Below are 26,466 nucleotides of genomic sequence, written 5' to 3'. Positions count from 1 at the left end.
CTTTAATTGCCTTCCTTTGATGTATTACTTTCATAGTTCCTTGACAATGTGAGTAGTCACGAAAACGCTTGGAATTTCACTACTCTTTCACAGTGGTTGTTTTGCATATATATATATATATATATATATATATATATATATATATATATATATATATATATATATATATATATATATATATATATATATATATATATATATATATATATATATATTTCTTTCAACTCACCGGCCGTATCCCACCGAGGCGGGGTGGCCCACAAGGAAAAACGAAAGTTTCTCCTTTCAAATTTAGTAATATATACAGGAGAAGGGGTTACTAGCCCCTTTCTCCCGGCATTTTAGTCGCCTCTTACAACACGCATGGCTTACGGAGGAAGAATTCTGTTCCACTTCCCCATGCAGATAAGAGGAAATAAACAAGAACAAGAACTAGACAGGAAATAGAAGAAAACCCAGAGGGATATGTATATATACGCTTGTACTTGTATGTGTAGTGTGACCTAAGTGTAAGTAGAAATAGCAAGACGTACCTGAAATCTTGCATGTTCATGAGACAGAAAAAAGGACACCAGCAGTCCTACCATCATGTAAAACAATTACAGGCTTTCGTTTTACACTCACTTGGCAGGACGGTAGTACCTCCCTGGGCGGTTGCTGTCTACCAACCTACTACCTAGGATATATATATATATATATATATATATATATATATATATATATATATATATATATATATATATATATATATATATATATATACATATATATATATATATACATATATATACTAAAAACCACGGGGGGAGTAGAATGAGAGCTCTAGGTCTTTCGTGTTGTAATCAACATATCATTTAAAGAGAGAGCCATCTGTAAGAACAATGAAGACTGCCAAGGTTAATTAACCCACATAATTCTGAGGCAAACTCTGGTTCAACCTTCAGAAACTGCAGGAAAAAACAATGTTGATCTCATCGACAAACTGCAAAATATCAACATATTTAATGAATTTACACTTGTTAGTTTTGATGTCACTGCGTTGTTCACGAGAGTCCTTGTCCCGACTTGCTATCTTATTTGGAAGAAGAATTAGATGAGTTCTCTTTTCCTTTTGATAAAAATATATTATTGAATTGATTAAGCTTTGTGTAGTTGATTGCAAGTTTGAGTTTGAAGGGAAATACTATACTGAAGAACAGGGAATGGCGATGGGTAATCCGTTGTGCTCCTTATTGAGCAATCTGTATATGGAATTTTTCGAGGCTAGACTGTTGAAAGATATCCTGCTATGTAGAGCTAAATGGTTCAGATATGTGGATGACATCTTGTGTCTTTGGCCAAATGACATGGCCATTGATACATTTTTACCAAGACATAACGCTTTAGTCCCGTCTATTAAATTTACCGTGGAGAAAGATATAGACTGTTAAACTTCCCTTCTTAGATGTGTTGATTCACAGGGTTGATAGAAAGTTTAAGTTTAAAGAATATAGGAAGGCCACCAATGTGTGCTCATACATTCACTATTATTCCAGCCATAAGAACATAAGAACATAAGAAAGAAAGAACACTGCAACATGACTACTGACCCATGCGGAGCAGGTCCATGTCCCCCCCGGATTAGACCAATGAACCCCCACCCGGATTAGCCCAGTGACCCACCCAGTCTGATCATCTCCACTCAAGGATGGAGCACTGCACCAGACCCAGCAGCACAAGCTAGTCAGGTCCAACTCACACCCACCCACACCCACTCACGTATTTATCTAACCTATTTTTAAAACTACACAATGTTTTAGCCTGAATAACTGTACTCGGGAGTTTGTTCCACTCATCTACAACTCTATTACCAAACCTGTGCTTTCCTATATCATTCCTGAATCTGAATTTTTCCAACTTGAAACCATTGCTGCGAGTCCTGTTTTGGCTGGAAATTTTCAGCACGCTATTTACATCCCCTTTATTTATTCCTGTTTTCCATTTATTCATCTCGATCATATCCCCCCTAATTCTATGCCTATCGAGAGAGTGCAGATTCAGGGCCCTCAGTCTATCCTTATAGGGAATATTTCTGATACATGGGATCATCTTTGTCATCCTCCTCTGTTCGTTTTCCAGAGCATTTATATCTATTCTATAATACGGTGACCAGAACTGTGCAGCATAGTCTAAATGAGGCCTAACCAAGAATATAAAGAGTTGAAGAACAACCTGAGGACTTCTATTATTTATACTTCTAGATATGAAGCCAAGAATTCTGTTAGCTTTATTGTTGTCTTGGTTTTAGATTACTGCTAACCAGTAGTATTACTGCAATCAGTAGTATTAAGATCTACATTATTTAGTTTATATGTGGCATTGTTATTTAACTGTCCAACATTTAGAACTTTGCATTTGTCAGTATTAAACTGCATCTGCCACTTCTCTGACCTTTGCATCAGTCTATTCAAATCATCCAGGAGTGCTCTAGTGTCCTCATTAGAATGAATTGGACGGCCTATTTTGGTGTCATCAGCAAATTTGCTTATGTTGCTATTTATCCTCTCATCTATGTCGTTTATGTAAACTGTGAACAACAACGGGCCCATCACTGACCCCTGAGGAACACCGCTTGTGACGTGCCCCCATTCTGATTTCTCCACATTTATGCAAACTCTCTGCTGTCTATTTGTCAGCCATGCCTCTACCCAGGAAAAAATTTCTCCTTCTATTCCGTGTGCCTTAAGTTTCCTCAATAGCCTCTGGTGTGGAACTTTATCGAAAGCCTTACTGAAGTCTATATACACAATATCATATTCATTACCATGATCTACGTCTTCAAACACCTTAGTGAAAAAAGTTAGTAAATTCGTAAGACAGGAACGCCCCTTTGTAAAGCCGTGTTGAGATTCATTAATCAATCTGTGCCTGTCAAGATGGCTACAAATTGCTTCGGCAGTTATTGATTCCATAAATTTTCCCACTATGGAGGTAAGGCTTATTGGTCTATAGTTCGAAGCCAAGGACCTGTCACCTACCTTGTAAATAGGTATTACATTAAAATGGTATAACATACCGACAAGTTGTTAGGCAAGACACATATGCAACAGTTAGGAATCTTTATTTTGAAACGTTTCGCCTACACAGTAGGCTTCTTCAGTCGAGTACAGAAAAGTTGATAGAAGCAGAAGAGACTTGAAGACGATGTAATCAGTCCATCACCCTGAGGGACTGACCACCTCAAAACTTTAAGGGTGATGGACTGATTACATCGTCTTCAAGTCTCTTCTGCTTCTATCAACTTTTCTGTACTCGACTGAAGAAGCCTACTGTGTAGGCGAAACGTTTCAAAATAAAGATACCTAACTGTTGATAAATTAGACACATGTGCAACTCTTGGGTATCTTTATTGAGGAAACGTTTCGCCACACAGTGGCTTCATCAGTCCATACGTAGGAGAAACTTGAAGAACAGGAGGAGAATGAGGTAATCAGTCCCTCAACCTTGAGTCGATGTGTTCAGTCCATCAATCTTTAATAGAATACGGCATGTCAGCGGAGAACACCTGATACTCCCTACTCTCACGAACTCCATTGACACATCCTACTCCCCCACGCTCACCTAACACTACTCCAAAGCGCTCGCCTGACACTGTCTACTCCCCTGCGCTCACCTGATACTCCCTACTCCCGGGAGCTAACCTGACGCTCCCTACTCCCATTGGCTCACCTGAGACTCCCTGCTCCCATACACTCACCTGACACTCCCTCCTCCTAGGGGTTCATCTGACACTCCCTACTCCCACGAACTCACCTGACACTCCCAACTCCTAGGCGCTAACCTGACGCTCCCTACTCTTCCTTGCTCCTGTGACACTCCCTACTCCCCAGCGCTCAATTGACACTCCCTACTCCCAGGCGCTCATTAGACACTCCCTACTCCCCCGCGCTCATCTGACACTCCCTACTTTCATGCGCTCACCTTGCACTCCCTACACCCAACCGATCACCTGACGCTCCTCACTCCCCCGCACTCACCTGACACTCCCTATTCCCCTGCGCTCACCTGACATTCCCAACTCCCCACGCTCACCCTACTCTCTCTACTCCCCTGCGTCACATGACTCCTGACTCCCAGGCGCTCACCTGACACCCCTACTCACCAGAGCTCACCTGACACTCCCTACTCCCTGGCGGTCACGAGCGACTCCCTACTCATAGGCACTCACCTGACAATCCTTACTCCCAGGCACTAATCTGACATTCCCAAATCCAAAGCACTCACTTGACATTCCCTATTCCCAGGTGCTCACCTGAGATTCTCAACTCCCAGGCGCACACCTGACACTCCCTACTCCCAGGCGGTCACCTGAGACTACCTACTACCACGCGATCACTTGACACTCCCTACTCCCAGGCGGTCACCTGACACTCCCTACTCCCCCATGCTCACGTAACACTCCCTTTCCCATCGCGCTAACATGACATTCCCTACTCCCCCGCGCTCACCTGACACCCCCTACACCATCGCTCACCTGACACTCCATACTCCCAGGCGCTCATTTTAGAACCCCTACTCCCAGGCACTCACCTAACACTCCCTTTTTTCAGGCGCTAATCTGAGATTTTCTACTCCCAGGCATTCGCCTGACACTCCCTACTCCCCGGCGCTCACCTGAGACTCCCTAATCCTTGACGCTCACCTGACACTCCCTACTCCCAGACGTTCTCCTGAGACTCCCTAATACATAGCACTCACCTGACACTACCTACTCCCCACCGCTAACCTGACACTCCCTACTCCCCCGCACTCACCTAACACACCATATTCCCCCACACTCACCTGACACTCCCCACTCCCAGGCGTTAAAATGACACTCCCTACTCCCTCTCGCTGATCTGACACTCCCTACTCCCACGCGCTCACCTGAGACCCTCTTCTCCCAGGCACTCACCAAACACTACCTATTCCAAGGCGCTCACCTGAGATTCCCTACTCCCACGCGCTTACCTGACACTTTCGACTCCCAGGCACTCACATGACATTCCCTATTCCTAGGCGCTCACCTAATACTCCCTACTCCCATGCGCTTACCTGACAATCCCTACTCAAAGACTCTCACCTGACATTTCCTTCTCCCCTGCCGTTATCTGACACTCCCTACTCCCCCACGCACATCTGACACTCCCTACTCCCAGGCGCTCACCTGAGACTCCCTACTCCCCAGCGCTCACCTGACACTCCCTACTACTCCAGGCTCACCTGACACTCACTACTCCGCCACGATCACTTGACACTCTCTACTATTTCGTGCTCACCTAACTCACCCTACTCCCGCACGCTCACCTGACACTCCCTACTCCCGCACGCTCACCTGACACTCCCTACTCCCGCACGCTCACCAGAGACTCCCTACTCCCGCACGCTCACCAGAGACTCCCTACTCCCGCACGCTCACCAGAGACTCCCTACTCCCGCACGCTCACCAGAGACTCCCTACTCCCGCACGCTCACCAGAGACTCCCTATTCCCATGCGCTCACCTGACACTCGCTACTCCCAGGAACTCACCAGACACTCCTTATTCTCAGGCGCTCACCTGACACTCCCTACTCCCACGCACTCACCTGACACACCCTACTCCCATGCACTCACCTGACACTCCCTATTCCCAGGCACTGCCTAGACACTCACTACTCCAAGGCACTCACATGACACTCTCTACTACCCCTGCGCTCACCTGACACTCCATACTCCCCTGAGCTCACCTGACACTCCCTATTCCCATGTGCTAACCTGACATTATCTACTCCGCCGCTCTCACCTGACGCTCCGTACTCCTAGGCGCTCACCTTAGAATCCCTACTCCAAGGCAGTCACCTGACACTCCCTATTCCAAGGAGCTAACCTGAGATTACGTACTCCCACGAATTCACCTGATACTTCCTACCCCCAGGCGCTCTCCTGAGACTCCTAACTCTCAAGCGCTCACCTGACACTCCCTACTCCAAGTAACTCACCTGATATTTCCTTCTCCCCGGCGCTCATCTGACACTCACTACTCCTCGACGCTCACGTGACACTCCCTACTCCCCCGCGCTCACCTCACACTCCCTACTCCCTTGCGCTCACCTGACACTACTTTTCCGCGCTCACTTGACACCCCCAACTCCACCGCGCTAAGCTGACACTCCTTACTCCCCCATGCTAACCTGACACTTCCAACTCCCAGGTACTCACTGACACTCCCTTATCCCATGCACTCACCTGACACACCTACTCTCCTTCGCTCACCTGACACTTACTTCTCCCAGGCACTCACATGACACTCCTTACAACCCTGTGCTCACCTGGCACTCCCTACTCCCCTGCGCTCACCTGATATTCGCAAAAGCCAGGCGCTCACCAGACGCTCACTACTACCCCACACTCACCTGACACTCCTTACTACCAAGAGCTCGCCAGACATGCACTACTCCCCCGCGCTCACCTGACACTTACTACTACCAGGCGCTCACATGACACTCCGTACTTCCCAGCGCTCACCTGACTCTCCCTAGCCCCCGCCACTCACATGACACTCCCTACTCCTCTGTGCTCACCTGACACTCAGTACCCCCTCGCGCATACCTGGCACTCCCTACTCCGGGCGCTCACCAGACACTACTCCCCCATGCTCACTTGACATTCCCTACTCCCAGGCGCTCACTTAAGACTCCCTACTCTCTGGCACTCACCTGACATTTCCTTCTACCCTGCGCTCACCTGACACTCCCTACTCCCAGGCACTCACCTGACACTCCCTACACTCCGCGCTCAACTGACACCACCTACTCCCCAGCGATCACCTGACACTCCCTATTCACCCTCACTCTTCTGACACTCCCTGTTCCCCAGCGCTCACCTGACATTCCCACTCCCAGGCGCTCACCTGTCAATCCCTACTCCCCCGAACTAACCTGACAGTCCCTACTCCACATGCTCACCTGACAATTTCCACTTCCAGGCGCTCAACTGAGATTCCCTACTCCCAGGCGCTCACCTGAGATTCCTTACACCGAGGCACTAGCCTTTCACACCGTATTCCCATGCAGCCACATCATACTCCCTACTCCCAGGCGCTCACCTGAGACTCCCTACTTCCAGGAGCTCACCTTACACTACTTACTCCTAGGCGCTCACCTGACATTTCGATTTCCACCGCGCACATCTGACACTCCCTACTCCATGCCCTCACCTGACACTCGCTACTCCCAGACTCTTAAGTGACATTCCCTTCTAACAGGCGCTCACCTGACACTACCTTCTCCCATGCACTCAACTGACACATTCCACTCTCCTTCGCTCACAGGCACTTACGACTCCCAGGCACTCACATGACACTCCCTACACAGCCGCGCTCACCTGACACTCCCTACTCCCCCGCCCTCACCTGACACTCCCAAGTCTCAGGTGCTCACCAGTCACTCACTACTCCCCCGCGCTCACCTGACACTCCCTACTCCCACGCACTCAACTGACACACCCTACTCCTTTCTCTCACCTGACACTTACTACTCCCTGGCACTTACATGACACTCCCTACTACCCCGCGCTCACCTGGCACTCTCTACTACCCAGCGCTCACCTGACACTCCCTACTCGCCGGCGCTCACTAAACACTCACTACTCCCTTGCGCTCACCTCTCACTTTCTACTCCCAGGCGCTCACATGACACTCCCTCCTTCTCCGTGCTCACCTGACACTTCCTACTCCCCCGCGCTCACCTGACACTCCCTACTCTCAGGCGCTCACCAGGCACTCACTACTCCCCAACGCTCACCTAACACTCTCTACTCCCAGGTGCTCACTCGACATTTTCTTCTTCACGCGCTCATCTGACACTCCCTACTCCTCTGCGCTCACCTGACATTCCATGCTCCCCGGCACTCACCTGACACTCTTTACTCCCAGGCGTTCACCTCGAACTCCCTACTCCACCGCGCTCACCTGTCACTCCCTACTCCCCCTTGCTCACCTAACACTCCGTAGTGCCCCGCACTCTCCTGACACTACCTACTCCCCCGCGCTCATCTGACACTCCCCACACCCAGGAGCTCACATGACACTCCTTATTCCCCTGCGCTAACCTGACACTCTCTACTCCCCACGCTCACCTGAGACTCCCTACTCCCTGACAATCCATATTCCCTTGCGCTCACCTCACTCTCCCTACTCTCAGGTGCTCACCTGACACTCCGTATCCCCCCCCTGCTCACCTGACACTCCATATTCCTAAAGGGCTCAACTGACACTCCCCATTCCCAGGCGCTGACCTGAGATTCCCTACTTCCAGGTGCTCACTTGACACTCCCTACTCCTAGTCACTCACCTGACGCTCCCTACTCCCAGGCGCTCACCTTAGACTCCCTACTACCACGCGCTCACCTGACACTACGTATTCCCCAACGCTAACCTGACTCTTCCTGCTCCCCTGCACTCAGCTGACACTCAATACTCTCCCACACTCTCCTGACATTCAGTGCTCCCATGGGCTCACCTGACACTCCTTACTTCCAGGCACCCTCCTGTTACTCCCTATTCCTTGGCGGTCACCTGACACTCCCTACTCCTCGCCTTCACCTGACACTCCCTACTCCCCCACACCCACCTGACACTCCCTACTCCCACGTGCTCAAATGACACTTTCTAATCCCACGAGCTCACCTGACACTCCCAACTCCCAGGCGCTCAGCAGACACTCACTATTCCCCCGCGCTCACCTGATGCTTACTATTCCCCCGCGCTCACCTGACACTCCATACTCCCCCGCGCTCACCAGACTCACTTTACTCCCAGGCACTCACCTGATACTCCCTACTCCCCGCGCTCACCTGGCACTCCCTGCTCCCCTGCGCACAACTAACACTCCTTACTCCCCGCTCTCATTTGACACTCCCTACTCCCCTGCACTCTCCTGACACTACCTGCTCCCCCGCGCTCACCTGACACTCCTTGCTCCCCCGTGCTCACCTGACACTCCCCAGACCCGGTAAACCATGTCCTAAACGAAACATGTTGGGAAGATGTCTTAAATGACATGGATCCAAACCAGCGCCTTGAAAGGATCAACTTCCTGGTAGCCGAAGCATGTTCTAGGCATATTCCCCTAAGAAAGAAGAAGAGCAGGAGTAAACTGGAGAGAAAAAGACGCTCCCTCTACAGAAGACGACGAAGAGTCACTGAGCTCCTCAGGAGTGCTAGAATATCTGATACACGAAAGGAGGCGCTGACCAGGGAAGTGGAAACTATCGAACTTAAGCTAAATGACTCTTACAGGAACCAGGAGAGGCAGGAGGAGCTTAAAGCTATTAGTGAAATTGAAAGAAATTCAAAATATTTCTTTTCATATGCCAAAAACAAGGCAAATGCCACATCTAGTATCGGGCCCTTACTCAGACAGGATGGGACTTACACAGATGACAACAAGGAAATGAGTGAAATATTGAAATCCCAGTACGACTCTGTGTTTAGTGAACCACTAATCGGTCTGAGGATCGACGACCCAAATGATTTCTTCATGAATGAGCCTCAAAACTCCATAAATGTATGCCAGATTTCCGACATTACGCTAACTCCGATAGATTTCGAAAAAGCCATTGACAACATGCCTATGCACTCAGCCCAGCCCCGGGCCCAGACTCGTGGAACTCTGGTTTCATTAAGAACTGCAAGAAACCCCTCTCACATGCCCTAAGTACACTATGGAGGAGGAGCTTGGACATGGGTGAAATTCCACAGTCACGGAATATAGCCCCACTCCATAAAGGTGGCAGCAAGGCATTAGCTAAGAACTATAGACCAATAGCTCTGACATCCCACATCATAAAAATCTTTGAAAGAGTGCTAAGAAGCAGGATTGCAAATCACCTGGATTCCCAAAATCTGCACAATCCAGGGCAACATTGGTTCAGGGCAGGTCGCTCCTGCCTCTCACAACTACTGGATCACTATGACATGGCCTTGGATGCACTGGAAGAAAATCATAATGCAGATGTAATATACACAGACTTTGCAAAAGCATTTGACAAATGCGATCATGGCGTAATAGCCCATAAAATACGTGCTAAAGGAATAACCGGGAAAGTGGGGAGATGGATCTTCAACTTCCTAACAAATCGAACACAAAGAGTAGTGGTCAACAGAGTTAAATCGGAGGCTGCCATAGTGAAGAGCTCTGTTCCACAAGGCACAGTACTCGCCCCCATCTTATTCCTTATCCTCATATCAGACATAAACAGAGATATACACCACAGCACCGTATCATCCTTTGCGGATGATACTAGGATCTGCATGAGGCTGTCATCTGCTGAGGACGCGGTTAACCTCCAAGAAGATATAAACAAAGTTTTCCAGTTGGCAACGGTAAACAATATGATGTTCAATGAGGACAAATTCCAACTACTCCGTTATGGAAAACTGGAGGAGATAATAACTAGAACAGAGTATACTACTGACTCCGGTCATACAATAGAGCGGAAAAATAATGTAAGGGACCTGGGAGTAGTAATGTCTGAGGATCTCACTTTCAAGGATCACAACAGTGCCACGATCGCACGTGCAAAGAAAATGATAGGATGGATAATGAGAACTTTCAAAACGAGAGATGCCAAGCCCATGATGATCCTTTTCAAATCACTTATTCTCTCTAGGCTGGAATACTGCTGTACATTAACATCTCCATTCAAAGCAGGTGAAATCGCAGATCTAGAGAGTGTACAGAGATCCTTTACTGCACGTATAAGTTCTGTCAAGCACCTTAACTACTGGGAACGCTTGGAAGCACTTGACTTGTACTCGTTGGAACGCAGGAGGGAGAGATATATCATAATCTACACTTGGAAAATCTTGGAAGGAATGGTCCCAAATCTGCACACAGAAATCACTCCCTACGAAAGTAAAAGACTGGGCAGGCGATGCAAAATGCCCCCAATAAAAAGTAGGGGCGCCATTGGTACACTAAGGGAAAACACCATAAGTGTCCGGGGCCCAAAACTGTTCAACAGCCTCCCATCAAGCATTAGGGGAATTGCCAATAAACCCCTGGCTGCCTTCAAGAGAGAGCTGGACAGATACCTAAAGTCAGTGCCGGATCAGCCGGGCTGTGGCTCGTACGTTGGACTGCGTGCGGTCAGCAGTAACAGCCTAGTTGATCAGGCCCTGATCCATCGGGAGGCCTGGTCATGGACCGGGCCGCGGGGGCGTTGATCCCCGGAATAACCTCCAGGTAACCAGGTAGACCCAGGCGCTCACCTGACACTCCCTACTCCCCACCTTCATCTGACACTCCCTACTCCCACATGCTCACCTGACACTTTCTACTCCCACGAGCTCACCTGACACTATTCCCCAGCGCTCACCTGACACTCCATACTCCCCCGCGCTTACCTGACACTCACCTCCCAGGCGCTGACTTGGCACTCCCTACTTTCCTGCGCTCATTTGACACTCCCTACTCCTCCGCGCTCACCTCTCACTCCCAGTTCCCATGCGATCACCTGACGCTCCCTTTTCCCCCGTGCTCACCTGACACTTCCTTCTCCCCCGTGCTTACCTGACACTAAATACTCCTAGGCGCTCATCTGACACTTCCTTCTACTCCACGCTCTCCTGACACTTCCTACTCTCCCTGCGCTCACCTGACACTCCCTTCTCCGAGGCGCTCACCTCACACTCCATATTCTTCGCGCTCACACGACACTCATTGCTTCCAGGAGCTCACCTGACACTCCATACTCCCAGGATCTCAACTGACACTTTCTACTCCCATGTGCTCACCTTACACTTCCTACTCCCAGGCACTCACCTGACACTCCCTATTCTCAGGTGCTGACCTGAGATTGCCTACTCCCTGGCACTCACCTGACACTTCATACTTCCTGGAGCTCACCTGACACTACTTTCCCGTGCTCACTTGGCCCTCCCTACTCCTCCGCGCTAACCTGACACTGCCTTCTCCCCCATGCTTACCTGGCACTCCAAACTCCCAGGCGCTCACCTTACACTCCCTACTCCCCTGCGCTCACCTGACATTCCCTACTCCCGTGCGCTCACCTGACACTCCCTTCTCCCCATGCTTACCTAACACTCCCTACTCCCCCTCTCTTACCTGACACTCCATACTCCCAGGCGCTCACCTGACACTCCCTTCTACCCCACGCTCACCTGACACTTCCCACTCCCCCAGCGCTCACTTGACGCTCCATTCTCCCAGGCACTCACTTGACACTCTCTTTTACCCCACGTACATCTGACACCCTACTTCCCCTGCGCTCATCTGACACTCTCTATTCCGAGGCGCTCATCTCAGACTCCCTACTCCCCTAGCTCACCTGACACTCCATACTCCCAGGATCTCAACTGACGCTTTCTACCCCCCTGTGTGCACCTGACGCTCTCTGCTGCCAGGTACTCACCTAACACTCCCCATTCCCAGACGCTGACATGAGATTCCCTACTCCCAGGCACTAACCTGACACTCCCTACTCCCAGGCGATCACCTGACACTCCCTACTCCCCCGCACTCATTTGACACTCAATACTCCCCAGCGCTCACCTTACACTCCCTACTCCCAGGGGTACACCTGACACTCCCTACTCTCAGGTACTCACCTGACACTCTCTACTCCCCAGCCTTCACCTGACACTCCGTACTCCCCCGCACTCATCTGACACTCCCTACACCCACATGTTCACCTGACACTCCCTACTCTCCACGCTCACATGACACTCCCTACTCCCCTGCACTCACCTGACACTCCTTATTCGCATGCACTCACCTGGGACTTCCTACTCCTTGGCACTCACCGGATACTCCTTACTCCCTGGCGTTCACCTGACACTCCATACTCCCAGGCGCTCACCTGACATTTCCTTCTCCTTCGCGCTCTCCTGACATTCCTTACTCCCCCGAGTTCACCTGACACTCCCCACTTCCTCGCGCTCACCTTACGCTCCCTACTCCCAGGCACGTACGTGATACTCTCTACTCCCCCGCGTTCATATGACACTCTTTACTCCCAGGCCTTCACCTGAGACTCCCTACTCCTAGGCACTCACTTGACACTCTTTATTGACAGGCGAACACATGAGATTCCCTAATCCCAGATGCTCGCCTGACATTCTCTTCTCCGAGGAACTCACCTGACACTCCCTACTCCTAGGTGCTCACCTGAGACTCCCTACTACCACGCGCTCACCTGACACTACCTACTCCCCAGCTTTAACCTGACACTCCCTACTCCCCCGTACTCACTTGACACTCAATATTCCCTGGTGCTCACCTGACACTCCCTTCTCCCAGGGACTCACCTGACACCCCTTACTTCCAAGCGCTCTCCTGACACTTCCTACTCCCAGACGCTCACCTGACACACTACTCCCCCGTGTTCACCTGACACTCCCTACTTCCTCGCCCTCACCTGACACTAAATATTCCCCTATGCTCACCTGACACTAAATATTCCCCTACGCTCACCTGACACTCCCTACTCCCCGGCGCTCACCTGACACTCCGTATTCACCCGCGCTCACCTGACACTCCGTATTCACCCGCGCTCACCTGACACTCCCTACTCCGAAGCGCTCACCTGACATTCCCTACTCCCCTGCCTTCACCTGACACTCCCAACACCCCCACTCTCACCTGACACTTTCTACTCCCTTCTGCTCACCTGAAGCTCCCTACTCCCCCACGCTCAACAGACAAACCCTACTCCCATGCGCTCACCTAACAATTCCTACTCTCCAGTGCTCACCTGACACTCCCTACTACCGCGCGTTCACCTGACACTCCCTACCCCCCTCACTCACCTGACACTCCCTACTCCCTGGCGCTCACCTGACACTCTGTGATCACCCACGCTCACTTGACATTCCCTACTCCTACTCGCTCACCTGACACTCCTTACTCCCAGGTGCTCGCCTGAGACTCCCTACTCTCCTGCGCTCACCTGACACTCCATACTCCTAAACGCTCACCTGAGACTCCGTACTCCCCTGCGCTCACCTGACACTCCATACTTCCCCGGTCTCACATGACACTCCCTACTCCCCCGCGCTCACATGACAGACCCTACTCCCAGGCGCTTAGCTGACACTCCATACTCCCAGGCGTTCATCTGACACTCCCTACTCCCCTACCTTCACCTGACACTCCCTACTCCCCCACGCTCACCTGACACTCCCTACTCCCTGGCGCTCACCTGACACTCCGTGTTCACCCACGCTCACCTGACACTCCCTACTCCTACGCGCTCACCTGACACTCCTTACTCCCAGGTGCTCGCCTGAGACTCCCTACTCTCCTTCGCTCACCTGACACTCCCTACTCCGAAACGTTCACCTGAGACTCCGTACTCCCATGCGCTCACCTGACACTCCATACTTCCCCGGTCTCACATGACACTCCCTACTCCCCCGCGCTCACCTGACATTCTCTACTCCCAGGCGATTAGCTGACACTCCATACTCCCAGGCGTTCATTTGACACTCCCTACTCCCCTACCTTCACCTGACACTCCCTACTCCCCCACGCTCAACTGACACTTTCTACTCCCAATCGTTCACCTGAGAATCTCTACTGCCATGCGCTCACCTGACAATTCCTACTCCAAGGCGCTTACCTGGGACTCCCTACTCCCATGCATTCACCTGAGACTCCCCACTTCCCTGCGCTCACCTGACACTCCCTAGTCCCCCACGCTAACCTGACACTTCATACTCTTCCGGGCTCAGCTGACGCAGCGCGATGGGAGTAGGGAGTGTCAGGTGAGCGACGGGAAGTAGGGAGTGGCAGGTGAGCGCGGGGAGTAGGGAGTGTCAGCTGAGTTCCTGGGAATAGGGAGTGTCAGGTGAGCCCCTAGTAGTAGGGAATCTCAGGTGAGCGCCTGCAAATAGGGTGTCAGGTGAGTGCCTAGGAATAGGGAGTCTCAGGTGAGTGCCTTGGAGTAAGGGGTGTCGGTGAGCGCGGGGAAGTAGGGAATGTCAGGAGAGCGCGTGGGAATATTGAGCGTAAGGTGAGCGCGGGGGAGAAGGAAATGTCAGGTGAGCGCCTGGGAGTAGGGAGTGTCAGGTGAGCACCTGGTAGTAGGGAGTATCAGGTGTGCCCGGGGGAGTAAAAAGTGTCAGGTTAGCGCAGGGGAGTAGGGAGTCACAGGTGAGCGGCTGAGAGTAAGGAGTGTCAGGTGAGCGATGGGGAATAGGGAGTGTCAGGTGAATGTTGGGGAGTAGGGAGTATCAGATGAGCGCGGGAGAGTACGGAGTATAAGGTGAGCCCCTGAGAGTAGGGTGCATCAGGTGAGCGCAGGGTAGTAGGGAGTGTAAGGTGAGCACAGGAGAAATAGGTAGTGTCTGGTGAGCGCTGGTGAGTAGGGAGTGTCTGGTGAGCGCAGGAGAGCATAGAGTTTCAGGGTGAGTGCGAGGAAGGTGGCCGTGTCATGTGAACGCCTGGGAGTAGGGAGTGTCAGGTAAGCGCGGGGAAGTAGGGAGTGTAACCTCACACTCCTTATTTCCAGGCACTCATCTGAGACTCCCTACTCCCAGGCGCTCACCTGACACTCCCTACTCCTAGGCACTCACCAGACACTCCCTACTCCCTGGCGCTCACCTGATACTCCCTACTTCTCCTCGCTTACCTGCACTCCCTACTCCCCTGAGCTCACCTGACACTCCCTACTCCTCCGCGCTCACCTGACACTCTCTACTTCCCCGCATTCACCTGACACTCCCTATTCCCCCACGCTAACCTGACACTCCATACTCACCCGCGCTCACCTGACATTCCCTGCTCCCAGACGCTCACCTTGACTCGCTACTCCCTGGCACTCACCTGACACTCCCTACTCCCAAGCGCTCACCTGATACTATACCCCTCTAGCTCACCTGACACTCCTTACTCCCACGCGCTCACCTTACACTTCCTACTCTCCCGCCTCACCTGACTCTCCTTGCTCCCAGGCACTCACCTGAGACTCCCTATTCCCAGGCGAGCACTGGAGAGTAGGAATTGTCAGGTCAGCGCATGGAAGTAGGAATTCTCCCGTGAGCGCCTGGGAGTTGTAAGTGTCAGGTGCACGTGGGGAGTAAGGAGTGTCATTTGAGCACGTGGGAGTAGGGAGTGTCAGGTGAGTGTGGGGGAGTAAGAAATGTCAAAAGAAGGCAGACGAATAGGAAGTGTCAGGTGAGCGCCTGGGAGGAGAGAGTGCCAGGTGAGTGTCTGAGAGTAGGGAGTGTAAGGAGAGCGCCTGGAATAAGGAGTGTCAGGCGAGCCCCTGGGAGTAGGGAGTGTCAGGTGAGCCCCTGGGAGTATTGAGCGTCAGGTGAGTGCAGAGAAGTAGGGGGTATCAGGTGAACTCTGGGGAGTAGGGAGTGTTAGGTGAGCACTGGAGAGTAGGAATTGTCAGGTGAGGGGCTGGGAGTAGGGAGTGTCAGGTGGGCGTAAGGAGTAAGGAGTGTCATTTGAGCACGTGGGAGTAGGGAGTGTCAGGTGAGTGCGAGGGAGTTGGGAATGTCAGGTGAAGGGAGGGGAATAGGGAGTGTCAGGTGAGCGCCTGGGAGTAGGGAGTGTCAGGTGAGCGCATGGGAGTAGGGAGTGCCAGGTGAGCGCCTGGGAGTAGGGAGTGTAAGGAGAGCGCCTGGAATAAGGAGTATCAGGCGAACCCCTGGGAGTAGGGAGTGTCAGGTTAGCGCTAGTGAGTAGGTAGTGTCAGGTATGGGCGTGGTAGTAGGGAGTGTCAGGTGAGTTCCTGGGAATAGGGAGCGTCAGGTGAGCCCCTAGTAGTAAGGAATCTCAATTGAGCGCCTGCAAATAGGGTGTCAGGTGGGTGCCTAGGAGTAGGGAGTCTCAGGTGAGTGCCTTGGTGTAAGGGGTGTCGGTGAGCGCGGGGAAGTAGGGAATGTCAGGAGAGGGCGTGGGAATATTGAGCATAAGGTGAGCGCGGGGGAGAAGGAAATGTCAGGTGAGCGCCTGGGAGTAGGGAGTGTCAGGTGAGCACCTGGTAGTAGTTAGTGTCAGGTGTCCCCGGGGGAGTAAAAAGTGTCAGGTGAGCGCAGGGGAGTAGGGAGTCACAGGTGAGCGGCTGAGAGTAAGGAGTGTCAGGTGAGGGATGGGGAATAGGGAGTGTCAGGTGATTGTTGAGGAGTAGGGAGTATCAGATGAGCGCGGGAGAGTACGGAGTATAAGGTGAGCCCCTGAGAGTAGGGTGCATCAGGTGAGCGCAGGGTAGTAGGGAGTGTCAGGTGAGCACAGGAGAAATAGGTAGTGTCTGGTGAATAGGGAGTGTCTGGTGAGCGCAGGGGAGCATAGAGTTTCAGGGTGAGTGCGGGGAAGGTGGGCGTGTCAGGTGAGCGCCTGGGAGCAGTGAGTGTCAGGTAAGCGCGGGGAAGTAGGGAGTGTAACTTCACACTCCTTATTTCCAGGAACTCATCTGAGACTCCCTACTCCCAGGCGCTCACCTGACACTCCCTATTCCTAGGCGCTCACCTGACACTCCAAACTCCCAGGCGCTCTCTTGACACACCCTATTACCCCGTGCTCTCCTGACACTCCAAAGTCTCCCGGGCTCACCTAACACTCCCTATTCCCCCGAGCTCAACTGACACTCCCTACTCCTAGGCACTCACCTGATACTCCCTACTTCTCCTCGCTTACCTGCACTCCCTACTTACCTGAGCTCACCTGACATTTCCTACTCCTCCACGCTCACCTGACACTCTCTACTTCCCCGCGTTCACCTGACACTTCCTATTCCCCCACGCTAACCTGACGCTCCATACTCACCCGCGCTCACCTGACATTCCCTGCTCCCAGACACTCACCTTGACTAGCTACTCCCTGGCACTCACCTGACACTCCTTACTCCCACGCGCTCACCTTACACTTCCTACGCTCCCGCTTCACCTGACTCTCCTTGCTCCCAGGCACTCACCTGAGACTCCGTATTCCCTGGCGCTCACCTTACTCTCCGTACTCCCAGGCTCTCACCTGACACTCACTACTCCCAGTCACTCACCTGACACTCCCTACTCCCAGGAACTCTCCTGACACTGGCCTGGTCACAGACCGGGCCGCGGGGGCGTTGACCCCCGGAACTCTCTCCAGGTAAACTCCAGGTAAACACTCCCTACTCTCCCGCAAGGTGAGTGATGCAACTTTCCCTATAAATTTATGTTTCATTTTCTTTTTTGTATATGGAGAATCTCGCAGAGTTGGGTCGAAATATACACATGTATCAGTCTCCTGTGTTTCTGTCTCTATGTGGGTTGCTACTGAGTATTCAAAAGTGTTCATTGCATTTTAGTTATATATATATATATATATATATATATATATATATATATATATATATATATATATATATATATATATATATATATATATATATATATATATATATATATATATATATATAGCAAGAACTCATTTAAAATTAAGTCCTTTCAAAAATTTTTATCGTATATTTAAAGATATATATTAATGTTATATAATATCATATTTAGACCAAATCTAACTTAGAAATCTCTCCAATCTAACTTAAATTAACGTAATTCTTTTTACCTAAATTCTGACACTTTTATCGTTTGTTACATAAAATTCACTTGTTATTATCTAAAGTAAATGACTTATATTTTTTTTGTTATGTTCAGATTGATATTCGCAAATCTGTGGCATGTGTAGTGAGACTAAAGTATAAGTGGCAAGATGTAGTTGTTATCTTGTTTGTGAGACAGAAGATGACACTACCAATCCTACCTGAGAAGACAATACACGTATATTGATTACTGGTCAGTGTTTGGGTTCCTTAATCCCTTAAGACTGATAAGGAAAACATGATTTAACTTTTGTTTTTGTAATTAATCTTCACTATGGGAGAGTTATCTATTCCCTGTTTATATTTCTTGTATCGTAGTTTATCCTCTAAATAAATAAACAATTATTTTTACAGTTTTTACAATTTTCCTCATAACAAATTTTATTTTTACTGAAAAATTAAATTTGCTGAAAGCCTTTAGTTTGTTAGAAAAAAAAAGAAAACTATTTGCTAACCTAGTATAGATACTGCAGATATGATGCCTCCAATGAGAGAGAATGCTATTGGTATTGGTGACATGGTTCTGCCTCCCAGTAAGTAGTCCAGTGACGAGCTGCTGCCCGGACTCTTGTGAGCTCCGTACACACCGAGACCCACCGACGTGACCAACATGATGCTGAAGATAGTGTAATCCACCACTGTTAACTTCGGCTTCAGGAAGTCATCACCAACTGCCGTTGGCTCCTCCAAAGACATTTCCTGCAGACAATGGTAAAATAACATTGAGATCTGTGTCACATATTAAGTTACATAAATATTATTACCAAGACATGTCAGTTAACTGTCCGCTGCAGGTACATCAGTCACTGCTTCCGAGGACACCCTAAGACTAATATTTTCCTTTCGACAACATCCCAGAAATGCTCACACTCGCACAATTGCCACAGAAACCAGGAACTACAACCATCCTCTCTCATGAAGCCTCCACTTCCCATCTGTCTGTATTTCCTACATAATTAATAAATTTATTTTGGAAAGATAAATTCATAAGTGTAATATATCATTATGAATTGAGGAATGAGGTAAATAGGTTTGATCAAAGAAACGAGAGATAAGTTTAAAATTACTTAGATCACGATCCTTACACCACCATCATGGCACTTCCATGAAAAGTGTTCTCCCTCATTAAGGTTGAAGCCATTAGAATATAAATTATCAAGTTATCAGCATTGAAAGGTGAAGACAATTAAGTGAGACACCTGTGCAACATTTGGGTATCTTTATTCTGGAAATATTTCGCCAGCCAGTGGCTTCATCAATTGAAGGTTATCAGTCCCTCAACCTGGAGTCGAGGTGCTCAGTCCATCAGTCTTGATAAATGTGCAACATTTAAGAGGATCAGGGGCTTATATACTGCAGGAAGGTGAGGTGAAGCAGTGGAAGGCGGCGTCACGAGTGAAAAACTTCCCTAATGGAAGTAGGTCACACTTATTGGTTGCAGCAAACTTTAACGAATTTCCTACATCATTCTGATTCAATGACACATTCCAGTCTTTCGAGTTTATGAAAAAAATGACAAATTGGGACCAAGACAGAAAAAAATTAATTCAAATTTCTCTCTAAATAAGATCTGCTAGCGTTTAAGGTTTAAATAAGTATTTTTCTTGTGTGTGAGTAATTAAGTATGATTTATTAAATGAGCATTATATGGATCTAACCTAGAATATTCCAGTCAAGTCAAACACTGATCAGAAGATAAGAAGAGACATTCTCAGATTATATAACAGAAATCAATGGGATTAATAATATTAGCACATTAAAACTTACACGACATTAAACACTATAAGTTTAACAGATCATAATTAGACCGTCTTTGTCACTGATAGCTAATAATTACATGCTGAATCAAATTCATTGATATATGAGTAATTTTACCTTGTAAATTTATAAAATTTGCTCATATGGAATGCTCATTTTGTGTTTTCTGTTCATTTCAGTTGAACGCAAATGTGTTTTATGGATCAAGGGCTCAAAGAAGAAGAGATTACATCGTGCCAGAGTTACATGATGACAGTGACCCTAATGAGGAAGTGGATTCTGGAGATGATTATGAGCCACAGGCAGATGATGCTTCTTAAAGTGAAGATGAACATGAAGATTTGTCTAAGAGAAGTGGGCAAGTTAATGTAAAACGAAGAAATGTACGAAAACAAGCAGTTAAAGATGACGAGGTTGAGGTAGATGAAACAACTGTCAACAACACTAATGCCACCTGGAGCAAACTTGACATACATACTCCATTACCTGACTACAAACATGAGGTACCAACACATATCAAGGAACCATTTCAATATTTTTGTGAATTATTTACTGCAGAAATGTTAGAAAGCCTTGTATTTAACACAAACTTGTATGCAACACAGAAAGATGTTAATACTAACTTCAACACCACTAGTGAAGAGCTTTTGCAATTTGTTGGAATTCTGATATTCATGAGTATGGACACTCTGCCTTCTTTAGAGGATTACTGGTCCCATTACCATTGTCATCCTGATATTACAACTGTTATGACATCTAAAAGGTTTAGGTCACTAAGGACAGCTATTCATATAAATGATAATTCCAAGGCAACAGCTGACAGGTTCCATAAAGTAAGACCACTGTTTGAAGGTCTAAGAAAAGCATGCCTAACAGTTCCAGGTATACCAAAGCAATCAGTTGATGAGGTAATGGTGGGATATAAGGGAACAAGAGCAGGAAATCTCAGGCAATATATCAGGACCAAGCCTGATAAATGGGGATTTAAACTTTTTTGCCGGGCCAGCGATGATGGATTTATACATGACATAATGATGTATCAAGGTCAAACAACATTTGATTATCACAGTGTTAGCCTAACAGAAGAGAAGAAAATGCCTACAAGTTCCAAGGTTGTTATTTGCCTTGCAAAGACTATGGACCACACAAAGATCAGAGCAATTTATGCAGATAACTTCTTTACCAGTTTGCCTCTAGTGAAATATCTGCTTGCTACATTCAATTGCAGGTACACAGGCACTGCAAGGGACAGCAGAATTGGAAAACCACCACTTATGTCTGTCAATGACATGGAAAAAACAAAGGTGAAAAGGAGTGCTATGGATTACTGTTCATTGGATGGTGTCCTTGCTGTAAGTTGGAAAGACAGTAAGATTGTTACCTTACTGACTAATGATATTGGCATCAACCCAGTGACAAAGATAAAGAGGTACAGCAAGGAGCTCAAAAAAAAGTTGGAAGTTGACTGTCCTGCAGTGATAAAGAATTATAATGCCCATATGGGGGGCATAGATAAGAATGATATGTTGGTGCATCTCTACAAGTCTCCACTCAAAGCAAAATGCTGGTACATGAGGCTCTTCAGATATATCATTGATCTTTGTTGTGTCAATGGCTGGTTGTTGTACAGGCGTGACTGTGGTGTTTTGAAATAGAAATACATGAACTTCAAGGAATTTCGGTTTTCCATCTCCTATTCTGCAAGAAAGTCAACCAATGGAATCCCAAGGAGCCTGAGATCTCCAAGTTGTTCAACTTCACGGTCTTCTTCAAGGTCTTCTTGACACTTGATGACATTCCCAATCGGCATAGAAAAAGGTCTCATGATACAATATTTGATGAAACACAAAAACACTGGCCAGTTTCTGCAAAGAGGCTTTCATGTAAACATTGCAACACCAAGAACAAGAGAACCCACTCTTCCTTTGCTTGTTCCTTCTGCAAGGTTAATTTATGTCTAAATTCAATGAGGAATTGTTTCCTGGAATTCCATAAGCAACAACATGCTTAAATTCCTCTGATAATATTTTTGTAACATTTTATCAATTTTTTATAAAATGTCAATTACTAAAAATGTCTTAAATTTATTGAAATCAAGTTTCTGTGCCTTTTGTTTACCCAAGTTGTTTATGAATAAACCTTAAATGTATATTTATGCCTTTAATTATCAGTTATAGCAGCTGTTATGATTCTTTTAGACAAATGCCTTTGTCAGGCTTGCATCAAATTTGATGCCTGATCTGTCACCTACAGTTTAACCATTGTCGGGGAGTGCCTCATATTTGATGCGGCTAAAAAGGGCATTTTATGGCCCAAAAATAAATAAACTCAAAAAATGATCACAAATAAATATGTCTTAGAATTGCATATATTGTCACAATATAGGTTGCAATTGTTGCATCTGCTCAAATATGAGGCACAGCCTCATATTTGAGGGTTATCCATGGTTATATGATACCTTCATTGGCCCATTTCTTATCACCATTGTCAGGTCGGGCCTCAATATTGATACAAAAATGGTAAGTGATAATCTACCATTGTCAGGCTGGACCTCAATATTGATACAAAAACAGTAAGTGATAATCTAACATTGTCAGGCCTGGCCTCAATATTGATACCAAAAAGGTAAACAAAACTTCAAGTGCATTTATTTGTTACTTCTCAATGCCTCAGGCAATTCATTTACATCTCAAAATGAAGTTTAAACATTCAATAATGCACTGGAAACATATTCAGAAACTTATCGACATTCGGGAGTGGTGTAAATTGGTGAAATATCGGGAGAGTGAGGGTCGAAATGCTGCTCCTTCAACAAGTCAAGCGGTACTGAACACTCGAGGAGCTCCCAGCCAATAGCAGAGGACAATACCCAAGTGATGCCACCTTCAAGCTCTGCCCAAAAGGTGTGTGATTGGCTGGATTGAGGCGAGAAGTCTCTGGGAGCATATGCTCTGTGTCTATGGCGCCATGAAAACCATACTTTTGGTGCCTCAATATTGAGGCACCGTGCAGTAAAGGGTTTAAAGCCGACCAGAGGAAGCATTCTCCAGTTAAAGTACAGAATTCAACAAAATGCACACCTACACAGCCTAAAACCAGAAATATCTTTATTCATCTTTTAAGATAATTCATCCATTACATTTTGAATTTTAATGATGGGAAATCGTTAAACCCATAGGGGTCATACAGCACCTCTGAAATAAGATGCATTTAGATTCAATTCAAGGAAAAGGAAGACAAGTCAGGTTTCTTGCATCAAAAGTCTCTCTCTACCGTCAAGGAAAAATAATGCAATAAAGTGAAATAAAATTATTACATTTAGATATTAAACTATCATAACGTCACCTACACACTCCATTAACAATATCAACCTCATGTGAATGATATTAAACCTACACACTCCATTAACAATACCAACCTTATGTGAATGATATTAAACTATCATAACGTCACCTACACACTCCATTAACAATATCAACCTTATGTGAATGATATTAAACTATCATAACGTCACCTACACACTCCATTAACAATATCAACCTTATGTGAATGATATTAAACTATCATAACGTCACCTACACACTCCATTAACAATATCAACCTTATGTGAATGATATTAAACTATCATAACGTCACCTACACACTTCATTAACAATACCAACCTTATGTGAATGATATTAAACTATCATAACGTCACCTACACACTCCATTAACAATATCAACCTTATGTGAATGATATTAAACTATCATAACGTCACCTACACACTCCATTAACAATACCAACCTTCTAAGAATGATACACGAATGTTGAAATTTTGAACCCTAACAGTGAAGGTTTTTTCCAGTTATTACAAGGAAACAAATCTGGGAATGATCTATGCAACATTATGCATAGGTCACCCACACAAAGAAAGATTCGTATGAATCTTCTCATAGATAATAAGATTCAGTGCAGAAAATTTGAAGACAATAATAATGTATTCTACAATTATTAAAAATTTTCTTGGAACAAGAAATGGAAAATGTTGGTGAGAAATGTTCCGAAATTAGGAAAGAATATTTTCATTAAATTTAAAAAGGCAAATAAGGCTCATTTTCAGTTATTTTTTTTAATTTTCTGTTCTCATTTGTATTTTAATTAAAATTCCTTAAAATCCTATAAAAAAAATACTTGATTGTTTATTTAAAAAATCTACAGTGATACAATTTCTTATAAACGGAAAATTGGCACCAAACAACCCCAGATCAATACCAGAATATACTTTCTATTTAGATACACCAGCTTTTAGGGTTTGAAAAGGATGCAATTAGACATTCGTTAGTTATTACACAAATTAAATTTACACAGCTGAATACAATGATCCCCAAGTTATTAACAATTTTCGGAAGATTTCAACACTGTGCTTACTCAAACTAAACTTGTGAGCATCATACTTCTTACAGAGTTCATCATTCTTATTATGTTATAGTCGTTCAGAAGAAGTATTTCTAGAAAATTGAATGTAAATTAATATGGCTATTTATTCAATAAAATTACCAAACTGGGATTTATAACAGCATGAACCTTACATTCAGGAAGTCATAAAAGTGGTGAAAACATGAAGATCAGGATAATTATTTTCAAAGTTATGCATTACATTCCAATGATTCCAAGATTTTCTTACGATTTTACTACATCAACAAATTTGCTTACATGGCAACGATACTTCCTGATACTATACTGAGAGTAAGATAAATCACCAATAAAATACTGAAGCTATTCGGAAGACGAGAACTGAAATTTATTTAACTTGATATTATAGAACCAGCAAACCAGGTCACTAAGGGTTTGATGATTTCGGGGCCCCATCGTCAAATCAGCACCTAGGCTCAGCCAATCATATTGTGGAACTGGCAATTGTGGAGGTGACATGGATACCACTCACATTCTCACCCTTGTCATTTTCACCCAACTGCTGGTTAAACATGGTTTTCCATTCTGTCTTCAGGCTGTGTCTTTGCCTTTTGATTAACCGTGTTGTACACATACATTTCCAACTATATATAGTGTACATACTTGTAAATACTTATGATTGCACTTGGCAAAGGAAAATATAATTCAAAGTCATTCAGCTGTGTTTGTTCTGCTCCTTGCCCCTCTTTAAGCATAGAATAACAGGCCTTATTGCTCCTGGGTTGTAATAGGATCTTTCCTTAATTTATGGTATAACTTAACAAATCTTTGAGGACAATTGTGTTGCAGAGGTCAGAGCTTTTCTCAGACCTCTGCAATCATAAGGAAGGATTACAGAACTATGCAATATGCACAAATAACCCTCACTTAGGAGAGAGAAGCTTATGACGACGTTTCGGTCCGATTTGGACCATTTACAAGTCACACTAACACACGACAGTGAGGGGTGCCGGTATATGCAGGAGAGAGGAACAGAGACGGGGACACAGTGGAAGAAAGATGGAAGTGGAGAAGTGTATTGCTCCAATAATACTATTTTGCCTTTTGTTCTTTATGCACTATAGCACCAACAGTTTAATTGATCAGTCCTTCAAGCAGGAAGTCTGGTCTGGGACCGGGTCGAAGAGGCGGTCACACTACTGAAATAGCTTTTAGGTAATGTGCAGGTGTTTTATTTGTTAGAAGTGATCAATTCCTTGTCGCCGTGTTGCCGTGCCGCCATGTTCTTCCATGTGTACGAATGGTATATAATACCGACAAGATGAGATTAAGACACATATGCAACATCTGGGTATCTTTATTGTAGACGTTTCGCCATCCAGTGGCCCCATCAATACAAATTCCAGGACACAACTTGAAGACAGCAGAACTATGTACAGAAGATGAGGTAATCAGTCCCTCAACCTGTTCGCACCTACTCCTAGGTTGAGGGACTGATTACCTCATCCATCGTACACAGCTCCACCGTCTTCAAGTTATGTCCTGGAATTTGTACTGATAAAGCCACTGGACGGCGAAACGTCTACAACAAAGACACCCAGATGTTGCACATGTGTCTTAATCTCATGTTCTTCCATGTTTTTCACAGTCTCTCTTGCGTACTAGAACTTTAAACTGTGCCAGTGAACTTATAAGATGTATCCCTCC

General features: G+C 46.8%; 1 long non-coding RNA gene across 1 annotated transcript in view; it reads right to left on the bottom strand.

Moving 5' to 3' along the window:
- The window catches only part of LOC138852585 (uncharacterized), a 63,634-nt gene that overhangs the window by 24,162 nt on the left and 13,006 nt on the right, over positions 1 to 26,466 (bottom strand). Inside the window, exon 2 of the long non-coding RNA XR_011391885.1 lies at positions 19,064 to 19,307. This is a non-coding gene — a long non-coding RNA (uncharacterized lncRNA). The remainder of the gene's footprint in view (positions 1 to 19,063; positions 19,308 to 26,466) is intronic.

Source organism: Cherax quadricarinatus, chromosome 11, assembly GCF_038502225.1.
Source record: "Cherax quadricarinatus isolate ZL_2023a chromosome 11, ASM3850222v1, whole genome shotgun sequence".
In the NCBI taxonomy this organism is placed as follows: domain Eukaryota; kingdom Metazoa; phylum Arthropoda; class Malacostraca; order Decapoda; family Parastacidae; genus Cherax; species Cherax quadricarinatus.
This window is presented reverse-complemented; position numbering and strand designations above follow the sequence as displayed.